Source organism: Musca domestica, unplaced genomic scaffold, assembly GCF_030504385.1.
Source record: "Musca domestica strain aabys unplaced genomic scaffold, Musca_domestica.polishedcontigs.V.1.1 1, whole genome shotgun sequence".
NCBI classification, from domain to species: Eukaryota; Metazoa; Arthropoda; class Insecta; order Diptera; family Muscidae; genus Musca; species Musca domestica.
Genome location: NW_026712114.1, coordinates 31153530 through 31178465, shown reverse-complemented (window position 1 = coordinate 31178465; position 24936 = coordinate 31153530). Strand labels below are relative to the sequence as shown.

Here is a 24936-nt window from a genome sequence, read left to right as displayed (position 1 = left end):
TTAAAGCCTTGGGCACGCAAACAGGACTCAGCTGCACGCGAAGATTGGCACCTCGAACAAGCGCTTCGCCGGGAATTGGCCAAAATATCGCAGGGCAACTTTCAAGCAGCGTGTGACGATTTCTTTGGCCGTTTGAAGTCCATAATTCGTGCCAAGGGTGACCAATTCGAACAAATCTAAACTTAATCTAAAATTTGATGATATTTCCGAAATTTTTTGTTTTCATTAAAAATTATGGCAATTGAATTTGTTGTATTTTTATACCCTCCACCAAAAAAAGTATGGAGGATATATTAAGTTCGTCATTCCGTTTGTAACTCATCGAAATAATCCAAGACCCAACAGACCCAACAAAGTATATATAATCTTGATCAGCGTAAAATTCTAAGACGATTTAGCCCTGTCCGTCCGGCTGTTGTAATCACGCTAAACGCATTAAGGTAGGAAGCTAAAATTTTGCACAGATCTCTCTTTTGTCTGCAGGCAGGTCAAGTTCGAAGATGGGCTATATCGGTACACGATATCGTATAGCCCCCATATAACGGTACCCCCGATATTCGGTATTTTGATGATTTTAGCCACATTTTTCAATGGAATTGTCTGAAAATCCACACAAGTAGTTCCTTGTGGGAACTTTATACCTCGGCAGAGAATTATCTAAATAGGTCCACAATATCGTATAGCCCCCATATAACGGTACCCCCACGGTATTCGGTATTTTGATGATTTTAGCCACATTTTTCAATGGAATTGTCTTAAAATCCACACAAGTAGTCCCTTGTGAGTACTTTACCCCCTGAGGGAGAATTGTCTATACAGGTCCACGATATCGTATATCCCCCATATAACGGTACCCCCACGGTATTAGGTATTTTTATGATTTTACCCACATTTTTCATCGGAATTGTCTGAAAATCCACACAAGGAGTTCCTTGTTGCTACTTTATACCTCGGCAGAGAATTATCTATATAGGTCCACGATATCGTATAGTCCTCATATAACGGTACCCCCGATATTTGGTATTTTGATGTTTTTAGTCATATTTTTCAACGGACAGAGAATTCTCTATATAGGTTAACGATAACGTATAGCTCCCATATAACGATACCCCGCGATATTCGGTATTTTGAAAATCCACACAAGGAGTTCCTTGTGAGTACTTTACAGGCAGATTGCCTTTATAAGTCCACAATGTCGTATCAGCACCTTCCGATATTAGATATTTTAAAGATTTTAAAAGAATTTTTAATGAATTTTATTTTTATTGAAAATTTTCTAATTCGTTCCAAATGGTGGAGGGTATTCAAAGTTCGGCCCGGCCGAACTTACTGCTTTTTTACTTGTTTTTATTTCACCCTGTATATTTTTAGAAAGTATATACATTTAGGGTCTATATCAAAGCATGGATCGGGTTACATTGACCTGTATTATGATTTCAACCTTGGGGATAACTTATCTTGAACATCCACACATTTCGGCAATACCATAATGATTTATTTGCGTAGTTTAGTAGAAGCATTTCCAAGGGTTATTGGAATGCTCATACCCGAAGTTACATAGTAACAGAGGCTATATAATTTCATATTGGTTTCATTGTCCCATCCAAAAACCGGCTTTGTGTGTTACTACTCAAACATAAAACCCAGATTCTCATTAAAACGTAACATTATAAATCAGTCATTAAAAAGGATGAGATATTAACCGCAAGCAATGAAATTTGATGGTAAAAATTCCATTTTCAGTCCCTCGGCTATCTAAATTATTCATTAATTCTCAATAAATTGTTATTAAGTGCCATCTAGTGCATAACATTTTCCATTTTGCCCCAATGCTCACACACGCACACATACCTACATTCGGTATTTTCCATTTTCATTTAACCCATAATTCTTGGACTTAATGTTCGTGGTGTGCCTACCCAAAATGCCAGTGTCATTTAGAGAAGAGGAGCCACCTTACCAAAAACAGCAGTTGTCCCTGTCGAGTTGTAAATTCTAAACTATGTTGTTTACTTTGGCTGGTGTGACAGTGTCATCTAGAAAGCTGTCTGCCTGCCAGCCAACCAACCAACCAGCCAGATAGCCACCAAAGAGGCGTAAAAGCCATTCAACCACACAGACACACAACATTGCCATGTGCGAGCCTAAATGAAAATCGAATCTACTCCGTCGGATAGATGGGGCGCAAGCGAGAATCTGTTGCCTAAAATGCCATTATTTAAAACAATTAGCGCATATTTCAATGATCGTCCGGCACTCTGACAATTGTTTTGGGAGATTTCAGGCTTTATCAGATAATACAGATGGCAATGAGGACGACACGATGACGATGGTGCTGATGATGTTAATCCAGGAGTGGTGATGGTGGTGTAATGGTGTTGTTTGATGGTGATGCCGATCCGATACTGTATAAGCTACTGCCGCCAATTGAAAGTTTTTGTTTGTTGTTGATTTCTCCAGTGATTTCCTTTGCTCCTGTTTGCACATGGTCCTACGTAGTTGACTGCGATATGCGTATCCAACCACTTCAAAAGAGAGATATTTACGCATTTCAACTTGTCCCATAATTTAACGATTTACAGCAGCATTTACATGTCGTTCTTATGCTCTCTCTCTCTCTCTGGTCACCACTTAATGTTGCCTTATCTATGTGGTTTATCTGTTGTTGATATTGCCACATTGATGGAAGGAACCAATGGTTTCGGCTAAGAATTTTAATGCAATCTTAATGTGGAATGGATAGTAGTGGCCAAATGAAGTGAGGATTGACTACATTAGGTATGTGTGTGTGGGTGGATGGGAAATTGAAAGTACTACATTTAAATATTACACAGGCTAAGACTTATGTATTGAATGTGAGTATAAGGTTCCGGGAAATAAATTGGGATAGACATGGCTTACGTGGACTAAGTCCTACCAGGCTTTTGACCGTTTCAGGGAGAGGCAACAGAGAAAGATCCCAACTAGATGTCGTATTGGTGAAAATATATTAGGATGTGCCACGTTTGCATCGTGGGGTCGTGGTTATTCAAAATTTAAACCGGTTGTGGGACAGGCACTGGAAGGAAAGGTCCGTTCTTTATGCTAGATCTTGTGTTAGTAAATGAATTGGGATGTGTGAAATGTGAAGATCATGGGACACTTATTTCACATTTTACAACAGAAACGATTATTTAAAGTTTCGATTCTTCATGTGAGAGATACTCGATGGAGAGGGCCTATACAGGGTGAGATAAAAAAACTGCAACAAATGCAAACGCCATAATTTTTACATTTTTTTAATACACCCTCCAGAATATTTTCGCGATAATATTTGGCATTTATTCAATTAATACGAGAGGAGAGCGACCATTGGCTGTTATGGCGGCCCACACCATCACCATAGCCGGCACTTGAGTTCTGGTGGCCAACCGAAGGTGCACATTTTCAGCTGACCTCTTTGGTAGGTAACTACGATCAGTTAGTTTGTTTACAAATTGCTGGACAATGAATGTTTTCTCATCGGAGAAAACCAAATTCGGCAGTTCACCACTTTTCGCCAAGCGAAGCAACTCTTTAGCTCTTTTGAGTCTATTTTCTTTCTGTAGCAGTGTAAGTTCTTGCATTTTTTGGAATTTCGATGGCTTTAACACGAGTTCATTTTTCAATATTTGCCGAATGAAATATTGCGATATGTTCATCTCACGATCCATTTTTCGGCCACTGCGACGCGGGTTTTGATCAAGTCGCTTCTTTAATTTTCGAACCATTTCTGCTGATGTTGCCGTTTTCTTCCGTTCACTTCCTTGACGTCGGGCTACGCTACCAGTATCACGGTAGTAGGCGATGGTACGAGACACAAAATATTTATTCACTTTTAAATGCTGGAGTGCTCTAACGATAGCCACTTGTGGTTTTCCAGCCAAATATAAAGAAATCACACTATCACGCTTGAATTCCATCACGAATAAATATATTTCTGGAAAATTCACACCAAAATACTTTTGTACGCTTGTAAACGATATAATGACCTGTCACTGGAATAATTTTAACAGCTGTCGGTCGAGTGGCTAAGAAATAACAGCAGTCTGAAGTTGGTTGCAGTTTTTTCATCTCACCCTGTATATATATGTAAAAGAAATAGAACTTAGTTTTTCTCGTTATAAGTCAAGAACCGCTGAACAGATGTTTACAATTCTCATCAATTCGGAATGGTTTTTTGCCAGTAAAGCATAAAATTTGTTGTGTTTGAAGATGTAAACTTAGGGGTTCTAATGGACGAAAAAATAGAAATGTTCCTGATTTTGTAGTCGTTCTACAGGTCACAATTAAAAACCAATCGACACGGAATTTTGAATGAGTAGAGAGTTAAGTGCAGAAAAGAAGAGTAGCTAGCGTATGAAATTGTTTTGAATACCTAACATCACGACGGAGTGTGTAAATATTCTGGAAATGTCCTCGGTCAAAAAGCTAGGAGTAGGGTTTTTGACATCATATCAAAAACGAAATCTTCCATAATGAATTGGGACATAAGGGTCCTTCAAGATATTGTAGTGTTGTAGGGTATCACATGGTCGGCCCCGCACGATAGCCTTTGTTACTTGTTTTTTTTTTTATTAACCTTTAGCCAAACAATCAACCAATTGGGCAACAAAAATATTAGAAAAACCCAAAGGTTTAAAAAATGAGCTATTGTAACTAGTCGTAGTCATTCGTAAATAAATCTTCAAAAATATTTTTAAAATGTGCGCAGATAGTCCTTCAGCAGATAGTACTTTTTAAGGGATTTTTTAATTCCACAATCATAGTTTATAAAGTCCCTCAGAAAAATTAAAAAAAAAAAATTTAATATTATAGCTAATATTAGCCTCCAGACTTCTTTTTTTAATCCAATATCACATCATAAATAGCAACACCTGTCAATTGTACTTTTACTGGAGCCTGAATAAAGTCAAGAACAACCCGTTCCTATTATTTATGAAGCGATCATATGTAAACAAGTGTATAATTTATTAATCACGTTTAACCTTCATAATAAATAGTTAATAATTGTATGACAGTTTTGATTGGAATTTATATGCAGTTTTTTATTACTTTTCAATTTTATTGGCTTTGACTGTTGATTTTTATATTTCCTTGTTCGCTGCAGTCATATTTATTTCGTTCTGGTCTGCCTCGAACAAATTACAGGCTACAAATGCGATAAATCTAAATCTACACAAACAGATACAATGTAATTTTTAATATTTCAACAAAAAAAAAAAGCAGTACCAATTAGATGAAGTTAGATATAGTCGAATGTACGAAGCGCTACACAGTTAATAGCAATAGACAAATTTTAGACAACATATTAATAAAATAAGTCTTTAAAAACATGTAAGACAATGTGCGGATCTTAGGTTAAAAAGGCTACCAAAAAAAAAAAAAATATATAAAAAATTAACTACAGAACTTTTAGAAGAAAAATTCAACGACCAAAGAGATCTAATGATGCTCAATATACAAATCCACTGATATCCATATGAAAATCTATTAATTTCCTATCAAATAAACAGATTTCCATAAAAATTTAAAATTTGATTTCGATTCATTACATCATGAAGTGTATTCGTTTGTCGTTGGATAGTGACAATTAATATTTCTATTTTTATACCCTCCACCATACTATGGAGGGTATATTAATTTTGTTATTCCGTTTGTAACTCCTCGAAATACTCATGTCAGACCCAACAAAGTATATATATTCTTGATCAGCGTAAAATTCTGAGACGATTTAGCCATGTCCGGCTGTCTGTCTGTTGTAATCACGCTATCTTTCGAACAAATTGAGATAGAAGGCTAAAATTTTGCACACATGTATATTTTGCCAGTAGGCAGGTTGAGTTCGTAAATGGGCCATGTAGGTCCAAGTTATCATATAGCTCCCATATAACGCTACCTCCCGATATTCGGTATTTTAATCATTTTAGCGACATTATTCACCGGAATTGTTTCAAATTTGGCATTTGCAGTTCGTAATAGATACTACAGCCTAAGACAGAAATTATCTGTGCAGGTCCACGTCTTCGTATAGCCCCCATATAACGGTACCTCCCGATATTCGGTATTTTGATGATTTTATCGACATTATTCACCGGAATTGTTTCGAATTTGGCATTTGAAGTTCGTAATGGATACTACAGCCTAAGACAGAAAATTATCTGTGCAGGTCCACGTCTTCGTATAGCCCCCATATAACGGTACCCCCCGATATTCGGTATTTTGATGATTTTAGCGACATTATTCATCGGAATTGTTTCAAATTTGGCATTTGAAGTTCGTAATGGATTCTACAGCCTAAGACAGAAAATTATCTGTGCAGGTCCACGTCTTCGTATAGCTCCCATATAACGGTACACCCCGATATTCGGTATTTTGATGATTTTAGCGACATTATTCATCAGAATTGTTTCAAATTTGGCATTTGAAGTTCGTAATGGATTCTACAGCCTAAGACAGAAAATTATCTGTGCAGGTCCACGTCTTCGTATAGCCCCCATATAACGGTACCCCCCGATATTCGGTATTTTGATGATTTTAGCGACATTATTCATCGGAATTGTTTCAAATTTGGCATTTGAAGTTCGTAATGGATTCTACAGCCTAAGACAGAAAATTATCTGTGCAGGTCCACGTCTTCGTATAGCCCCCATATAACGGTACCCCCCGATATTCGGTATTTTGATGATTTTAGCGACATTATTTACCGGGATTGTTTCAAATTTCGCATGTGAAGTTCATAATGGAAGCTACACCCCATGGCAGAAAATTGTCTGTGCAGGTCCACGTCTTCGTATAGCCCCCATATAACGGTACCCCCTATATTCGGTATTTTGATGATTTAAATATTGTAATAATTTATGACAAAAGTTGCCTATGCAGGTCCCCGTCGTCATATAGGCATTCGGTATTTTTAAGATTTTAACAGAAATTTTAACGGATTTTATTTATTTTTTTTTGGAAATTGCCAAATTTGTACCAAATGGTGGAGGGTATTAAAAGTTCGGCCGGGCCGAACTTACACTTTTTTACTTGTTTTTTGCATTTATATTTTTTTCAAATTACATTTATTTGCCTGTTTGCGATTGTCAAGACGTAATTTGTACCAATTGGCACATATCCCCACTTTAAGCTACCAGGTAGAGCAGAAAATAAACTGCATGTGTTAATATACTGCCACCTTTGTTTGATTAACGATTCATTGAAATGGTATCTATCTAATCGATAGAAACTATTCAACGCTTTTTGACGAGAAATATTTTTCTTTGGCATTGAATCGCTTTGTGGCAATTACAACTGACGTTTTATGCTGATCGAAAGAAAATGACCGTTACATTTAAAGATCTTTATCAGGCAAAATGCCTCTGGCATAAATTATAAAAGTATTGAAAAATAAATGTGTGATTTGAGTGGGGTGTTTGTAACATCCAAAGCTTGTTATATAAAAGTAGATATGGGAATTTCAGAGTATTAGAAGGGGGTGAATTAAAAATATGTGCTTAAATGCAAAATTAGTCTTGAAACCCATAGAGGGGTCCATATTTATACCCCCATGCATATGGCTAGAGAGGGTATATATCATTTGATACGTCTAAAATGTGTCTCATCGATATAACGGTTTTAAAAGTATAATACTCCTATCATTATTACACGTAGATCGAGTTCGGAGATAGGCAATATCGGTTAACTCCTTCTGGTTTCAAAAAAAATGTTTTACTGCTCAGAATTAAAAAAAAATAATAATCCGCTATTGCTCCAATTTTCCAAATCCTCATATTTGCATCAGTGCTAGACCAGGTGCAAAAATGCACGATATCGGTCCACTATGTCAAGTACCTCTACCACAAAGGGTAAAAATTTTGAATAATTGTAACTTATGTAATCTGGAATGTTAGGGTCCAATTGCCTTCAAATTGCACATATTACAATATTTTAATCAACCCCAAAGTCTGGTATGAAGATGAAGTACATCGGCCCACTAATTCTGGTATCCATCCCACAAAGGGTCAAAATTTTGAATATCCACGAAGCTCTTAAAAAATGCAAAATTTTCAATATTTTCATCTGCACCAGATCTGTCATAAAGATGGTAGAGATCGGACTATTTCATCTGGTACCTCTGCCACATAGATTTTGAAAACATTTCAAAATATTCAAAATGTTGACCCTTTGTAGGGGAGGTACCAGAAGGAGTGGACCGATATATTCCACCTTATAACCAGATCTTCAGTCAATAAAACTATTGGAATGTGTAAAATTTTAAGACAACCGGATTCTTACATCACATTTTATAAAAGTTATAATTATTCAAAATTTTGTCCCTTTGTGTGGGAAGCACTTGATGGAGTGGACCGATATTGTCCATTTTGTGACCTGACCTAGCACAGACGCAAATATTAGGATTTGCAAAGTTGGAGCAAAATCGGAATATCATTTCTCTTTCTGTGCTGAAAATAAAATTCTTGAAAATTTCGACCTTTTGAGTGGGAGGTACCAGAAGGAGTGGACCGATATATTCCATCTTCACAGCAGATTTTGGGTTAATAAAAATATTGGGGTGTGTAGAATTTGAAGACAATCGGACTCTTACATCACATTTTATAAGAGTTGTAATTATTTAAAATTTTGACCCTTCGTGGGAGAGGTACTTGATAGAGTGGACCGATTTTGTCCATTTTCGCAATAATATATAATGATGAAAATATTAGGATTTGCAAGGTTGAAGCAAAATCAGATTATTCTGTCTGTGTCTGTGCAGTGAAATATTTTTTGGAAAATTTCGACCTTCTGTGGGGGAGGTACCAGAAGGTGTGGACCGATATTGCCAATCTCTGAACTCGATCTAAGTTTAGTAATAATATATCAAGTTTGTATCAAGTTTGAACCAAGTCGAATACTTCCTTCGAGAGTTATTGTGCGCACCTTCCAGTTAGACAGACAGAGGAACGGACATCTAGAGATCCACTTCAAATGTCCTGACACGGATTTGGTCGAAAGAGACCTAGGATCTAAAAGCGTTATTCGGATGAGGCACGTTTTGGCTGTATCAAATGATGAAACATACAGGGTTGCCCATATTCGACGGACCCATGTTTTTTTTTTTTTTTTAAATCAATGAAAAAAATAAAAACTTGGCGGTTGGCAATGTTAATCATTTAATTTGTTCCAAGTAGATTTGTTTACATCAATTTTTGAATATGATATCTCTCAAATGGCCACCTCTGGCGTTGATGACGTATTGAGCCCTTTTTGCTGCATTTTCCATCGTTTTTGCCAACATTTCGGCCGGAATAGCGGCTATTTCTTCACGAATGTTGTCCTTGAGCTCTTCTACGGTCCTTGGCTTCTTAACGTAAACCTTTGACTTCAAATATCCCCACAAGAAGAATTCAGGCGGCGTCAAATCGGGCGAACGCGGTGGCCAGTCCAAATCACCACTTTTCGACATCAAACGGCCCGGAAACAAATTCTTCAGAAAATCGATTGTTATGCGACTTGTGTGCGGTGGAGCGCCGTCTTGTTGAAACCAGAACTGCCTCATACGCTTTCGACGAATAATTGGCATCACAAAATTGGTCATCATGTCGCGATAACGCTCCTGATTGAAGGTAACAGCATGTCCATTTTCATTTTGGAAGAAAAACGGCCCAATGACGTTTTCGCACTAACGCCGCACCAAACTGTGAATTTTTCGTCATGAAGAGGCACTTCTTGAATCTCCTGAGGATTTTCAGTGGCGTAAAAACGGCAATTTTGCTTCATCGGAGATGATAATTTTGTTCCAAAATTGCTCGTCATCTTCGGCCATTTCAATGACTCTTTGGGCCCATTCCAATCGACGAGGCTTGTCCGCAGGCAACATTCTTTGCGTCATTTGAATTTTGTACGGGAACAAATGCAAATCAATGCGAATAATCCGTTGTAAAGTGGACCGAGCCATGCCCAACTGCTGAGAACGGCGTTTTTGGGATGTTCTTGGGGACCTCTCAACACGGGCAGCGATATTCTCGGCCGATCGCCTTGGTCGACTTTTATATGGCCTCTTCGGATTAGAAAGAGCCTTACCAGTCGAAAATTTTTCGTATAAACAATTGACTTCTTCTGTTGAATGTAAATTTCAACTATTTCAGAGCGCTCGCGTGGCGTGTATTGGTTCATGGTAAAAATCTGCTTGGACTGACGCTTCAAACGCGGTATGTCATTAAGCGATGTGACATCTCTGTCAAAAGTTATGGCGTTTCCAGATGGGTCCGTCGAATATGGGCAACCCTGTATGACTGAGTGTATAAAAGTTATGAATTTTTGAATGGGGTATTAAACAAATTCCTGAAAAAATGTAGATTCATTTAAAGTTCTCAAATATTACAGATTTTGCAAAAAAAATTCTACAATTTTTTTTAAGGAGATTATTTAAGAAGATTTCTTTTGAGAACATTTTGCCAACATTTCTTCATTCTAATTTAATATTTATTAAGTTATTTTGGAAAGACTTGGATATTTTTAAGAATATTTACTGTCTTTAATACATTGGACATAGTGGTAATGTATTTTAGTCGGATATTGATTTTCAAAAAACTTATGCCTCATAATAATAGCTACATTCATATTGTTATATAATCCCATATAATAAAATATTAATAAGAGAAAAATATGTTTTTTCAACCCAATCTAATAAATAAAATTAGCAAATAAATAATAAACAATTCATTGCATATTCATATTTTTTTGATTTGCAACTACTTAACAATTTAATTACGAATTGTGTTTTGATATGGGGTTCTCATACAGTCACGCTTGTTTGTATCGTTTCGTTTTATTTTCTGTTCGTTGTTTTATTTTTATTTTATTTTTTTTTTTTTTTTTTTGCTATTCTCCTCAAATAGCTCAAGTTAATTTTCAAATTCATTGGTGTGTTTAAACGACCGACAAAGTGTTGAGTTATAAAAATGTAAATTTTTCAATTGTTTTTTGATAAATGAAAATATACAGAAATGTTTGAAGTTTCATAGGTACAAAATTACTGTAATTATGATTAGTTTGTTAATTTCAGTTGCATGCATTGCATTAATTGATGGAATGCAAGGAAAGCCCCAAAGGCGGCGGCATGTTGGTTGGTTATAAATAGACAAATATTTATGGGAAAACCATTATTCATAGAGACCACTAATAGGGTTGCAAAATGTATGTATGTATAGTTCTTACCAGTCAATGGTGAAAACAATAACTTACCTAGAAAAAGAAGAAATAAATAAGTATGAGTTATTATCACAGTAATATGTTCACAGAAATTATAAAACAAAAATAATATTTTTATGCTTAAAAGTATGTAAATAGTATTTGTAAAGGAAGATTGTGTGATTGCTCCCAAATAATTCCTGTATTATAGAAAACAAGTAAGCAAAGGCTATAGTCGTGCGGGGCCGACCATGTGAGACCCTACAACACTAAGATATGTTCGAAGTCCCCTTATATCCAAATCCATTTTGGAAGATTTCGTTTTTGAAATTAAGTCACGGAACACTGCCCAAAGGTTACCCTTAGTTTTTTGACCCGGAGAATTTGGCCAATATTTACGCACTCCGTAGTGTTGTTAAGTATTCAAAACAATTTCACACGAAAGTTGTGGTATATTTTACAAAAAATGCTAAACTTCTTCCCTGTCCTTAACTCTCTTCTAATGCGAAATTCAGTGTCGATAAGTTCTAAATTGTGGTCTATACAGCGACTACAAAATTAGAAAATAAAATAATTTTTTTAGTCTATATTGCGGACATCTTTTAAAACAATGGGCCTAGCCCTTCTGAGCCCAACCCTACCCTTGTGAAAATTTTCGTGAGGATCGGACGATATTTGCAATACTTATATAATATCCCCAACCTGTGTTGTAAGGTTAAAAAATATAAGTCAAATTGAAAAAATCGCATGCGATAAAAAATATGAAAAAATAAAAAAATGTCACAAAATACTACAAAATCTATATTTACATCATTATTGGCATATTTGTCTGCAATTTTTTTTTTTAAGATTTTATACTTTTATGCCAAAAGGGCATTCTGAATTGACAAAATTTGTCAAAATCAGTCCAGCCATTCTGTAGCTATAAGCATTCTAACTTACATCCCTTTCCTTTCTATATACACATTGTATATATTTCGCTATATATAACCGATATATTTACTATCGGCATCTACGTAACGGTCAGAATTGACCTGTTCGTCCACTTGTGATTTCGCCGGGATTAAAAATATTCGTGGTTTAACACAAATGTTTGGGTCTATTTCACCCACTTAATATTACCCGATGACCATCAAAATTGGAAGACTTCTGCCCAGCTCTTAGCTCTAGCCCCATGCTAACTTCCGCTTTGATTGGTCTATAATTGCTACAGGTCGCAAGCTGCAAAATCAGGAATTTTTTTAGTTTTTGGTCCATTTCAACCTCTAAATATTATGGGATCATCTCCAAAAGAAATAGGGTTCTATTCGTGAAGATCGGGCCATAATTGCGACCTGTAGAGTGATTACAAATTAACATGGACAGAAGGACAGACGGACGGACATACATAGCTAGATCGACTCAGCTCGGCGAAATAGGAAGTTCAATATATACTTTCCTATGTGGGGAACCAATATTTCGTAGTGTTACATAATTTTTGGCCCAATCAAACTTATAATACCCCCAACACATAGTGTTGTAGGGGTATAAAGAGTAAACTTTTTATTAGGTGGGTATTTCTTTTGAGATATTATATCGATCGAGTGATTACAGTCGAGTGATATCTATTACCCTTTAGCATTTCAAACTGTATATCTCATAAAAAATACTGAAATGTGCTTTTCAACGACTGTCGTAATCTTCTGCAAACCTGTGTAATTATTTTAATGGTGAAACGATTTACCTAAGCATTTTTGCTTCTGATTGCACTAATCGTTTTACAATACAAATTATTTTATGATCTGGTAGCATTTACATTATTGCAAGTGTTTATTTCTTCACGATTAAATCGGCTCATTAATCAAACAAGTTTTTTGACATTTTACGATGCATAAGGTGTGGGCGTCACTGGTCGAACAAAGAGCAAACGCAGTGTAATATAGAAATATAATAAAGTACAATTAGCTAATTTGTAAATAAGTAAACAATCCGCTTTAATATGATGATTTTCTCTTAGCTGGGAAAATTATTGGAAAGTCATATTTAGATTCATGTTAGGATTTTGAGAAGCCCTATCAAAGAAAGAGAATAGTTAGTTTTTATACCCTACAACACTATGTGTTGGGGGTATTATAAGTTTGATTGGGCCAAAAATTATGTAACACCTCGAAATATTGTTTTCCCACATTGGGAAGTATATATGGATCTTCCTATCTCGCCGAGCTGAGTTGATCTGGCTATGCATGTCCGTCCGTCCGTCTGTCCATGATAATTTGTAATCACTCTACAGGTCGCAATTATGGCCCGATCTTTGGAGATGATCGCATAATATCTAAGGGTTGAAATGGACAAAAAACTGAAACATTTCCTGATTTTGCAGCTGCTCTACAGGTCGCAATTATAGACCAATTGAAGTGGAAGTTGGCATGTTTTTAGAGCTTAGGACTGGGCAGAAGCCTTCCAATTTCGGGTCATCGGGTAATATTTTGTGGGTGAAATAGACCATAACATTTGTGTTAAATAAAAGTCAAATTTTCCATTAAACCGCCAATATTTTTAATCCCGGCGACATCACAAATAGACGAACAGGTCAATTCTGACCGTTACTTAGATGCCGATAGTAAAAATATCGTATATATATATATATATATATATATATATATATATATATATATATATATATATATATATATATATATATATATATATATACAATGTATATATACAAAGGAAGGGGATGTTAGCTAGAATGCTTACATCTCCAGAATGGCTGGAGCGATTTTGACAAATTTAGATATGGAATATAGATTTTGTAGTATTTTCCGACAATTTTTAATTTCTTTCATATTTTTTATCGCATGCGATTTTTTTAATTTGACTTATAATATTGAGGTGTATATTTTGTAATATTTTTCCACTTTATAATACAGGTTGGGGCTATTATTTATATACAGATTGCAATTATCGTTCGATCCTCACGAATTTTTTGACAAAGGTAGGGTTAAGCTCAGAAGGGCCAAGTCTATTGTTTTCAAAGACGTCCGCAATATATTTAGGGGTTGAAATGGACCAACAACTAAAAATGTTCCTGATTATTAATTTTCTTGGTCCAGGTAGGTTTATTGATTTGGGTTCTATTAAGCTTATAGACCTAAGTTTTGTAAATAAAAATTCCTCTTTATTTCATTTTTCCCGACGTTTCGTCAATGTTTGTTGACATCTTCAGGGGATACGTAATAAAATTGGATTAAGTTTACATGAAGTATTTCGTCAAGTTCAACAACACAAAACCTTAATAACTAATATCACAGATTACTATATTCCTGATTTTGAAGCCGTTATAATAGTCACAAATAGTACCCAAAGAACACGAAATCTCGCATGAAGTTCGAGATTAGGACAGCGAGTAGAATGGACCGCTACTTTTGTGTGAAAAAATACCAACATTAATTACAGGCAATATCCGAAATACACAATAGGCGAACTTCTGGCTTTTTATGATGATTTCGTTGACGAATATAACCAAATATCGTAGACAAGCAAATCATATAGATTAGTCTAAATTTGGAGACACAGATGGGCCTCTTGCTTTTGGACATGATCGCATAATATTTAGGGGTTCAAATGAACCAAAAACAGAAAAAAAAATCCTGATCACACAATTGAAGCCAATCGACACGCCTGAGAAGATTGTTAAGGACAGGGCAGGATTCTAGCGTTTTTGATGGAAAATGGACCACAACAACTAACAGCATGACGGAGTGCTTAAATAGTGGGCAAATGTCCCTGATCAGGTCAGTGCTCCGTGACATAATTTCAAAAGAGAAATCTTCCAAAATCGATCTGAATATAAGGGGACTTCTAACATATTGTGGTGTGGTAGGGTATCGCATGATCGGCCCCGCACGACTATAGCCTTTGCTTACTTGTTTTGTTTTTTTAATTTGGCGTGGGATTTTTTTAATAAAATAATTTTCAAATGCTTAACCTCGGCTCAGTAGGAACTCAAAATATTGCTCTTCACTATAAGCAACCACAATTTTCGATTTTAGAAAAATAAAGTGCTTAAAATATTCAGGATTTTCATTGTCATTGTTTTTTTAATCCACAATTTTCGGGCTGGAGGTCCTTGAAAAAGAGTTTTTGGAAGTTCTCTAATTTCGACTCTCAAAACATTAAAAATAAAAATGAATAAAAAGAAATCTCTAATATTTTTAAAGAAATTTCTTTTGGGTAAGCTTTCCTAGAAAACACAGGTCATTTTAAAAAAAATTGCATGATTTATTGTGAGCTCTTGAATGTCTTTCTTCATCCACCAAGGTTTATGACTTTCTAAAAAAAACAATATTTTTGGTCATTCGTCTTTTTATCGGCCAGGAGATCCTTAGATAAGATTTTTTAAAAAAACAGTTTTCAGAAAATCCTCAGAAGACTTATATAATCTTATATAATTTTCCTTTCAGAAAATTAAAAAAAAAAAAAACAAGAAAAACTCTACAAATTTCCAAGAATTTCAATCAAGTTGTCATTAATTTTTCCCATCCATAATTTTGAGTCAAAAGTTCTATGAAAAATATTCTATAAACGCGTACATTCCGGTTCTCTGACAATTATCTTAATAAGTCAGCCATTTTCTTGAAAATTTACGATTTTGTAAATGAAAATTCCCTATTTTTATCCGTTGCATAATTGTTCTTTATAAACCCATTAAAAACACGAATTCAAAAAAAATCTGAAATATTCCTTAAAAAAATCCAAGATTTTCAATCAGGTGGTCCTTAAAATAATCTTAACAACACAATCGTATCGTATTCAAAATTTCATGATTTTTGGTCACTGATATTTCTATAAACTAATTTTTGGAAAAATTTGAATCTCCGTACGAAATGACAACTGTTCAAAATTAACTATTGATATTTAAGATCATAGTCTGTATTTTTTATGTTTTTACTAAAATGCCGTAAGCTTTTAAGGACGTCGTTGACAAACTTATTTTTATACCGTCCATACATAGTATGGAGGGTATATTAAGATCGTCATTCCGTTTGTAACTCATCTAAATAAAAATTTTAGACCCAACAAAGTATATATATTCTTGATCAGAGTAAAATTCTAAGACGATTTAGCACTGTCCGTCTGTCGGTTTGTTGTAATCACGCTAGAGTCAAAACGAACTATGATAGGAAACTAAAATAACCCGATCTACGATATTCGGTATTTTGATGATTTCAATCAAATTTTTCAAGTGAGTACTTAGCCCCCTAGAAGAGAATTTTCTAAATATTTCCACGGTTTAGAATAGGGCCCATATGACTGTACCCCCAGATTTTCATGATTTTTGCGACATTATTCACCGGAATTGTTTCAGGACCACGTCTTCCTACAGCCCCCATATAACAGTTTTCATTTGAGCGGTATTTATCGACAGATTTTTTTTTGAAAATTTTCCAGTTTTTTCCAAATGGTGGAGGGTATAGCCGAAATTAGTTGCTTTTTTACTTGGTTTTAATAAATGTTTTTTTTTTTTAATTTTTTTCTTTACAGTCCTCAGCAAACTTAACTCAACTCCAAGTTATCGTCATTAAATAAAGAAGCTCTATTAAATAAAATTAAATTTCCCTTAAACAAACACTTCAAATATCTTAAGACGCAATATTGTTATATCAATAAAATGTAGCAAAACAACCCTTAACCCTTTGTCATAAAACTTTGCAAATATCACGCAGTTTATTATCTAAAACAACTGCAACAAAAACTTCAAATACCTTTTCTTTTTATGAGAAAATAAAGAAGGAAATTCTATTACCAGTTTTTCAACACGTCTAACAGGAAATTTCGTTGATGGTTTGTGTTAAGGGGATCACCGTCACATAAAACCCCTCTACTACTATTAAGCTTGCCAGCCAGCCGTAACCCCTTTAAGCTAAAGTGTAAAATGCTGAATAATTCAATCTTCGTGGTGGTTAAATTGTTAACTTGCCGGAATAAATAATTTTTTTCTATGTTCGTAGCATTGTTATGGAATTTTATGAGATTTATTACTGCCAAGATTTTTGCAGAGGATTTTAACGATTTTTAAAAATGTCATGATGTGCGAAGGGTTGTCATTTATACTGGTTTATCTGTTGTTGATTGTGTGAAGCAACTATTAAACAGGAAGAAAATTCCAAAATATATAAAAAGTAGTTAAGATTCGGAAAAAGTTTAGCAAGACCTTAAAACACATATTTAAAAATTGGGATCTCATGAATAAATAATATTATTATTATTATTATTATTATTATTATTATTATTATTATTATTATTATTATTATTATTATTATTATTATTATTATTATTATTATTATTATTATTATTATTATTATTATTATTATTATTATTATTATTATTATTATTATTATTATTATTATTATTATTATTATTATTATTATTATTATTATTATTATTATTATTATATTATTATTATTATTATATTATTATTATTATTATTATTATTATTATTATATTATTATTATTATTATTATTATTATTATTATTATTATATTATTATTATTATTATTATTATTATTATTATTATTATTATTATTATTATTATTATTATTATTATTATTATTATTATTATTATTATTATTATTATTATTATATATTATTATTATTATTATTATTATTATTATTATTATTATTATTATTATTATTATTATTATTATTATTATTATTATTATTATTATTATTATTATTATTATTATTATTATTATTATTATTATTATTATTATTATTATTATTATTATTATTATTATTATTATTATTATTATTATTATTATTATTATTATTATTATTATATTATTATTATTATTATTATATTATTATTATTATTATTATTATTATTATTATTATTATTATATTATTATTATTATTATTATTATTATTATTATTATGTGGTGTAGGGTATGAAAAAACAAGAATACTTCTGTCTATTTAGAATCTAAACTTCGAATAATTTAAAGTTTGGAACAAATCGGCCACGGCTTTATGGGTTATTTTTGGTCTAAAAGATTTATTTTAGACCTGAGTAATTATAGACTTTTTAAAAAAAAAAAATAGAAGGTCCTTAAAAAAGATTTCTCAAAAATTCTTAGATTTTAGGGCAAGAAGACCTTGTTAAAAAAAAAAATATTACAATTCATGGTTTATAAATACATGCCCAGGAATCCTTTAAAAATATTTGAAAAATTCACGGTTTTAAAAATCCAATGTGCATTAAATTTTTCAATTCCTTCCACATTTTTATTGCATGACCTGATTCAAACAACCCCCTCCCTTTTCCTATTTAATTACATTTTTCTCCCGTTACGAGAAGGAGTTTATGTTCGCATCTGACCTAAGTTCGATATAAAGATTGGAACCATAGATTACTACACCTGCTTCAATATAGATAAAAATATTGAGATGTGCAAACTTAAAACACATCGGACGCTGATTTCAAACTTAAAGTACAGGGTTGCCCATATTCGACGGACCCATGACTCTTTGGGCCCATTCCAATCGACGAGACTTGTCCGCAGGTAACATTCTTTGCGTCAATTGAATTTTGTACGGGAACAAATGCAAATCAATGCGAATAATCCGTTGCAAAGTGGACCGAGCCATGCCCAACTGCTGAGAACGGCGTTTTTGGGATGTTCTTGGGGACCTCTCAACACTGACTCGTACGGCAGCGATATTCTCGGCCGATCGCCTTGGTCGACTTTTATATGGCCTCTTCGGATTAGAAAGAGCTTTACCAGTCGAAAATTTTTCGTATAAACGCTTAATGGTGTTCTTAGAAGGCGCACTTCTCACATTTTTTTAATGTTTTAAAAGCACGTTGAGTTTTCACAATTTTCAAAAATCAAAGTTCAACTATTTCAGAGCGCTCGCGTGGCGTGTATTGGTTCATGGTAAAAATCTGCTTGGACTGACGCTTCAAACGCGGTATGTCATTAAGCGATGTGACATCTCTGTCAAAAGTTATGGCGTTGCCAGGTGGGTCCGTCGAATATGGGCAACCCTGTAAGTTATTACACTGTGCAACAATCTTAAGGCCATTAAGGAATTGTCTGATCTCTACCATATTTATAACAAATCTTGTGTTAATGTAAATATTGAGATGTGTCCAGTCTGAATGCGATCGGATGTTAATTTCGCGTTTTATGAGCTTCATGAATATTCAAAATTTTGACCCTTTGTGTGGGGGAGGTGCCAGAAGGAGTGGACAGATATATCAGATCTTCACAGAAGTTCTTGTGTTTGTAGAAATATAATTTTTATAACAGATCTTGTGTTGATAGAAACATTCAGATGTGCCAAGTCTGATGATAGATTCGTGTTTCATGAGCATAATTAATATTCAAAATTTTGACCACATGTGGGGGTACCGGAAGGAGGGTGAGATAAAAAAACTGCAACAAAGTCTAACGCCATCATTTTTTTTTTAAATTTTATTGAATGAAAGCAAAAAATGTCGAAAATGCCTTAAATTTTAGAATAAGTTCAGATTTGTTTAAATTGGTCACCTTTGGCACGAATTGTGGCCTTCAAACGGCCCATAAAACCGGCACACGCAGCCCGAATGTTGCTCTGCGGTATTTTGGCACATTCCCGGCGAAGCGCGTGCTTGAGATGATCGACACTTTGGTATTAAATATTCCAGACCCAATAGTCCAAGGGTTTGGTATCCGAAGATTTTGGTGGCCATTGTTCACTGGAAATGAAGCGAGGAACCTCATTTTGTAACCATTCTTGGGTGGAGCGTGCTGAGTGCGATGGTGCTGAGTCTTGTTGGAATGTCCAGGGTATGCGGTCAAAATGTTTGCGTGCCCAAGGCTTTAATACACCCTCCAGAATATTTTCGCGATAATTTTCGCATTTATTCTGATGCCACGTTCGATTAATACGAACGAAGAGTGACCATCGGGTGTTACGGCGGCCCACACCATCACCATGGCCGGTGCTTGAGTTCTGGTGGACAACCGCCAACCGATGGTGCACATTTTCAGCTGACCTCATTGGCAAGTAAACACGATCATTTTGTTTGTTTACAAACTGCTGGACAACGAATATTTTCTCATCGGAGAAAACCAAATTCGGCATTTCACCACTTTCGGCCAAGCGAAGCAACTCTTTAGCTCTTTTGAGTCTATTTTCTTTCCGCTGCGGTGTAAGTGCTTGCACTTTTTGGAATATCAATGGCTTTACCCCAAGCTCATTTTGCAATATTTGCCATATGGAATATTGCGATATGTTCAGCTCATGAGCCATTTTTAGGCCACTGCGACACGGGTATCGATCAAGTCGCTTCTTTACATTTCGAACCATTTCTGCTGATGTTGCGCATTTCTTCCGTCCACTTCCTTGACGTCGGGCTACGCTACCAGTATCACTGTAACGAGCGATGGTACGGGACACTAAAGATTTATTCACATTTAAATGCTGGATTGCTGTAACGATAGCCACTTGTGGTTTTCCAGCCAAATATAAAGAAATCACACTATCACGCTTGAATTCCATCATGAATAACTTTTTTTCTGGAAAATTCTCATCAAAATGCTTTTGTACACTTGTAAACAATATAATGAGCTTTCACTGGAATAATTTTAACAGTTGTCGGACGGGTGGCTTAGAAATTACAGAAGTCTGAATTTTGTTTCAGTTGTTTCATCTCACCCTGTACCCTTTGTAGGCTGAGGGTATAAAAAGGTTAACAAAAATAAAAGATGAAACTGCCCCCGTGCCAAGAGTACTGGATGTACGCCTTGCAAAATCCTTGTCCATGCATTTAACAGTTTCACAATGTTCTGAGGAATTGTTGAGTACATTATGCGGAATATTTATTTTTATATATAGCATTGAGATTAATTAGCAGCAATTGACCAGAATTTTAAAAATCATATAAAACTAGCAAATAAATAAAAACTGCTACTTCTTCAGCGCAAAATCCACCATAAAATTTTAGATTCGTCCGTATTCGACCTGTGGCATCTATAACAAAGAGTGGCATCTATAACAAATTTCAGGATTTCAGTTTTATTCCTTCAAAGAATAACAAATTTATTACCACTTAATACTTTTCGACCAATACTAGTACTCGTTTCCAAAACCACCTACGCCAGATCCACCAATCTCAGATACCAACAAAGATCTCAATATCAAATTGAAGGATCCCATTACACAATACCAAAGTTTGTACTTTATGGCCATTGTCCAACTGAGATCCTAAGCAAAAATGGACAGCAATGCTTCACTCCTTTTGACGTCTTTTCAAAATTCATACCCCCCAAACTAATGGCCTCATTTATCGAACTTAAGGTTTTAGATCCATTATTATTTTTTCAAGAATTTTTTACATTTTTTCTCATACTTAGTTAGAACATTTGTCTCTTTCTAATAATTCGAAAACACTGTCCTTAAAATGACAACTAGGTTCGCCCAACGAACAAATGTTAATGTCAACAACATTGTTGTGAATGAAATTGCAATCGCACAATGCTGGGATGTTGGGTGTGTGTGTCCGTTTTGATGATATGGTGAAGGGAATGTCTAAATACGCACCACTTTATAAAGGAGGAGGACATCAACAGAAATTGCAAAATAAGATTACGCTTGGTTGCCGTAGCAACAAAAACCGAAACTATAAAAAGTAGATGTAGAATGTTATCATAAACAAGAAAAGAAAACAGAAAAACATTAATGAGAAATGTAAACATTTTGTAAGTACGAGTAGGGAGATCAACTGTAAGGCATCTCAAAAGAAAGAAATAAAAAGTCCCCCCTTTTAAAAGATGATTAAAGCATTAAATCTCACACACCCCTAACAATGCCATGCCATTCATACTCGTCAACAAAATTAACGTGATATTAATAAAAAGGAAAGAGAAAATACATTTTTAAACTGATATTGGAATGTCATACATATTATTGACATCGCGTATGTTTTATGTGAGATTGCCACGGAAATATAGAAATTGGATAATACTTAAATAAACACTTTCCAAACGTTATTCTTTTTTTCTAATCGATTTTATTACTCCAATTGAGACACATTTTAAAAATGAGTTCTGGGCCATCGAACCATCGATCTCCTCGAATTCAATATCGATCAAAGTGCATATGTTATTGCGGATTTTGCGCTGAAGAAGTAGCAGTTTTACATAATTTGATAGTTTTATATGATTGCTGCTAACTAATATCAAACTTATATATAAAAATAAATATTGCGAATTATGTACTCAACAATTCCTCAAAGCATTGTGCATTTGTTAAATGTATGGACAAGGATTTCCAAGGCACGTGGGCAGCTTCTTCTTTTATTTTTTTTGTTGACCTTTTTATACCCTCAGACTCAGGCTACAGAGGGTAAGGAAGGTTGAGATGAAAAACTTGAAGGTTGAGATGAAAACGCCAACATCAGCAAAAATAGTTCAAAAAGTAAAGAAGCTACTTGATCGGAACCCCCGTCGCAGAGACCGAAAAATAGCTCGTGAGCTGGACATATCGTAATATTCCATTCGGTAAATATTAAAATAAGAGTTGCTTCACTTGCTCGTAAGTGGAGAACTGCCGAATATGGTTTTCTCCGATGAGAAAACATTCGTTGCCCAGTTTGTAACCAAACAAATTATCGTGTTTACTTCCCAAAGAGGTCAGCTGAAAATGTGCACCTTCGGTTGGCCACCAGAACTGAAGCGCCGGCCATGGTGATGGTGTGGGCCGCCATAACAGCCGAGGGTATCTCTCCACTCGTATTAATCGACCGTGGCATCAAAATAAATGCCGAATATTATCGAGAAAATATCTTAGAGGGCATATTAAAGCCTTGGGCACGCAAATATTTTGCCGTAGACCTTGGACATTCCAACAGGACTCAGCACCATCACACTCAGCACGCGCCACCCAAGAATTGTTACAAAATGAGGTTCCTCGCTTCATTTCCAGGGCACAATTGCCTCCAAAATCTCCGGATACCAACCGTTGGACAATTGCGTCTGGAGTATTTTAGAAAGCAAGGTAAAAAAAATATCAAAGTTTCGATCACCTTAAGCAAGCGCTTCGCCGAGAAAATGGAGCAAAATACCGCAGAGCAACATTCGGGCAGCGTGTGACGTTTTCATTGGCCGTTTGAAGGCCATAATTCGCGCCAAGGTTGACCAATTCGAACAAATCTAAACTTATTCTAAAATTTGATGCCATTTCCGACATTTTGTGCTTTAATGCAATAAAATAAAAAATTATGGCATTTGACTTTGTTGCAGTTTCGTTATCTCACCCTGTGTATATTATAAGAGAGTAGTGAAATTTCTGACTGACTGTCCTAGAATTATGAAGTTCTACACAAGGACGAAAACTACTAAAATGTACTAAAAATTTAATACTTTGTAATGTCCGAAGGAAATGAGCTAAATTTGGAATGAGAGTCACTGATAGAGTGCAGAAAAGAGGTACCACAGGATTTTTGGAAATTCAGACTTAAGGCTTAAGAAAATTTCTAAAATAAAACTTCCTAAGTGGTAGCATTTAGTATTATGTGAACGGATAGGGCTACAAACTTAAAATTTGATATAAGAATCAAGGTTGGAAAGTAAGTTTGATATATGAAGGTGGTTTTGGAAATGGATACTAAGTGCGCGAACTATACTAAATGGTACTAAATTTAGAACGGTTTGGTTTAGGGTGAACTGATGAATCTGTCATTTTGAAATGGTGTATTGGGTTTCCTGTTGGTGGTTGGTTTCTGATAAAGATGTGGTTTTGGAAATGTTTACTACAAGTGCGCGAATAGTACCAAACAGTACTATATTTGATAGAATTTGGTATTGAGTGCACAGATAGTGCTTGAAATCTATATGGAACGTTTTTGCATATGAGTACTAAAATATACTATACGATAATTGTACGAAAAGTACTAAACGTTACTAAATTTGGTATTGGAAGAAGGAATTAAATTAATCCTGACATTTAATATTCCGATAACTGTATGTATCTAGTATTGAGATATAAGGGTGGTTTTGAAAATGTGTACTCGGAAGGTACTAAAGTAGTACTATATTGGGTGAAGGGGTAGGGCTGGTGTCTAGAAGTTTAATATATCTGTTGTAGGTAGGTTTATGATAAAGAAGTGATTTTGGAAATGTATATTACAAGTGTACGAAAAGTACTAAATAGTACTATAATTTGTACCATTTGGTAATGGGTGAACAGATAGTGCTTGAAATCTAAAATTTGGTATTAGTAAAATGGTTTTGCAAGTGTGTACTATAATTGTACGAACTAAGCACTAAATCGTACTCATGAAGGGATAGATGTAAAATTCAGAAATTTGATATTTTGATTACTGATGGTATCTGTGTCAGATATTTGGTGGTGGCTTGGAAATGTGTGCTATGCTTGTACGAATAGTACTAAATAGCACTAAATTTGGTATAGAGCAGAAACGATAAAGTTTACATTGCAATAACTGTTGATGTCTAGGATTAAGATATCAAACGTTTTTGCTTCTTAGTACTAATATTATACGAAAAGTACAGAGTGGTACTAAATGGGGTACTATGTGAAAGGATAGAGCTAGAATGCTCATATTTTATATTCTCTTTAAAATATTCCAGTCCTATATCGAATTTTGTATATTTCGCAAAATTCGATATAGGACTGGAAAATATTGAAATCCCTTTGTATATGGTCTTAGAAAAATTATCTTAAAAACCTGTAACTCTTTTGGGGGGTTTGATCTAC

General features: G+C 34.6%; 1 protein-coding gene across 1 annotated transcript in view; it reads right to left on the bottom strand.

Moving 5' to 3' along the window:
• Nucleotides 1–24936, bottom strand: part of LOC101889975 (mucin-2) — a 534609-nt gene that overhangs the window by 441658 nt on the left and 68015 nt on the right. The gene's annotated exons all lie outside the window — the stretch shown is intronic.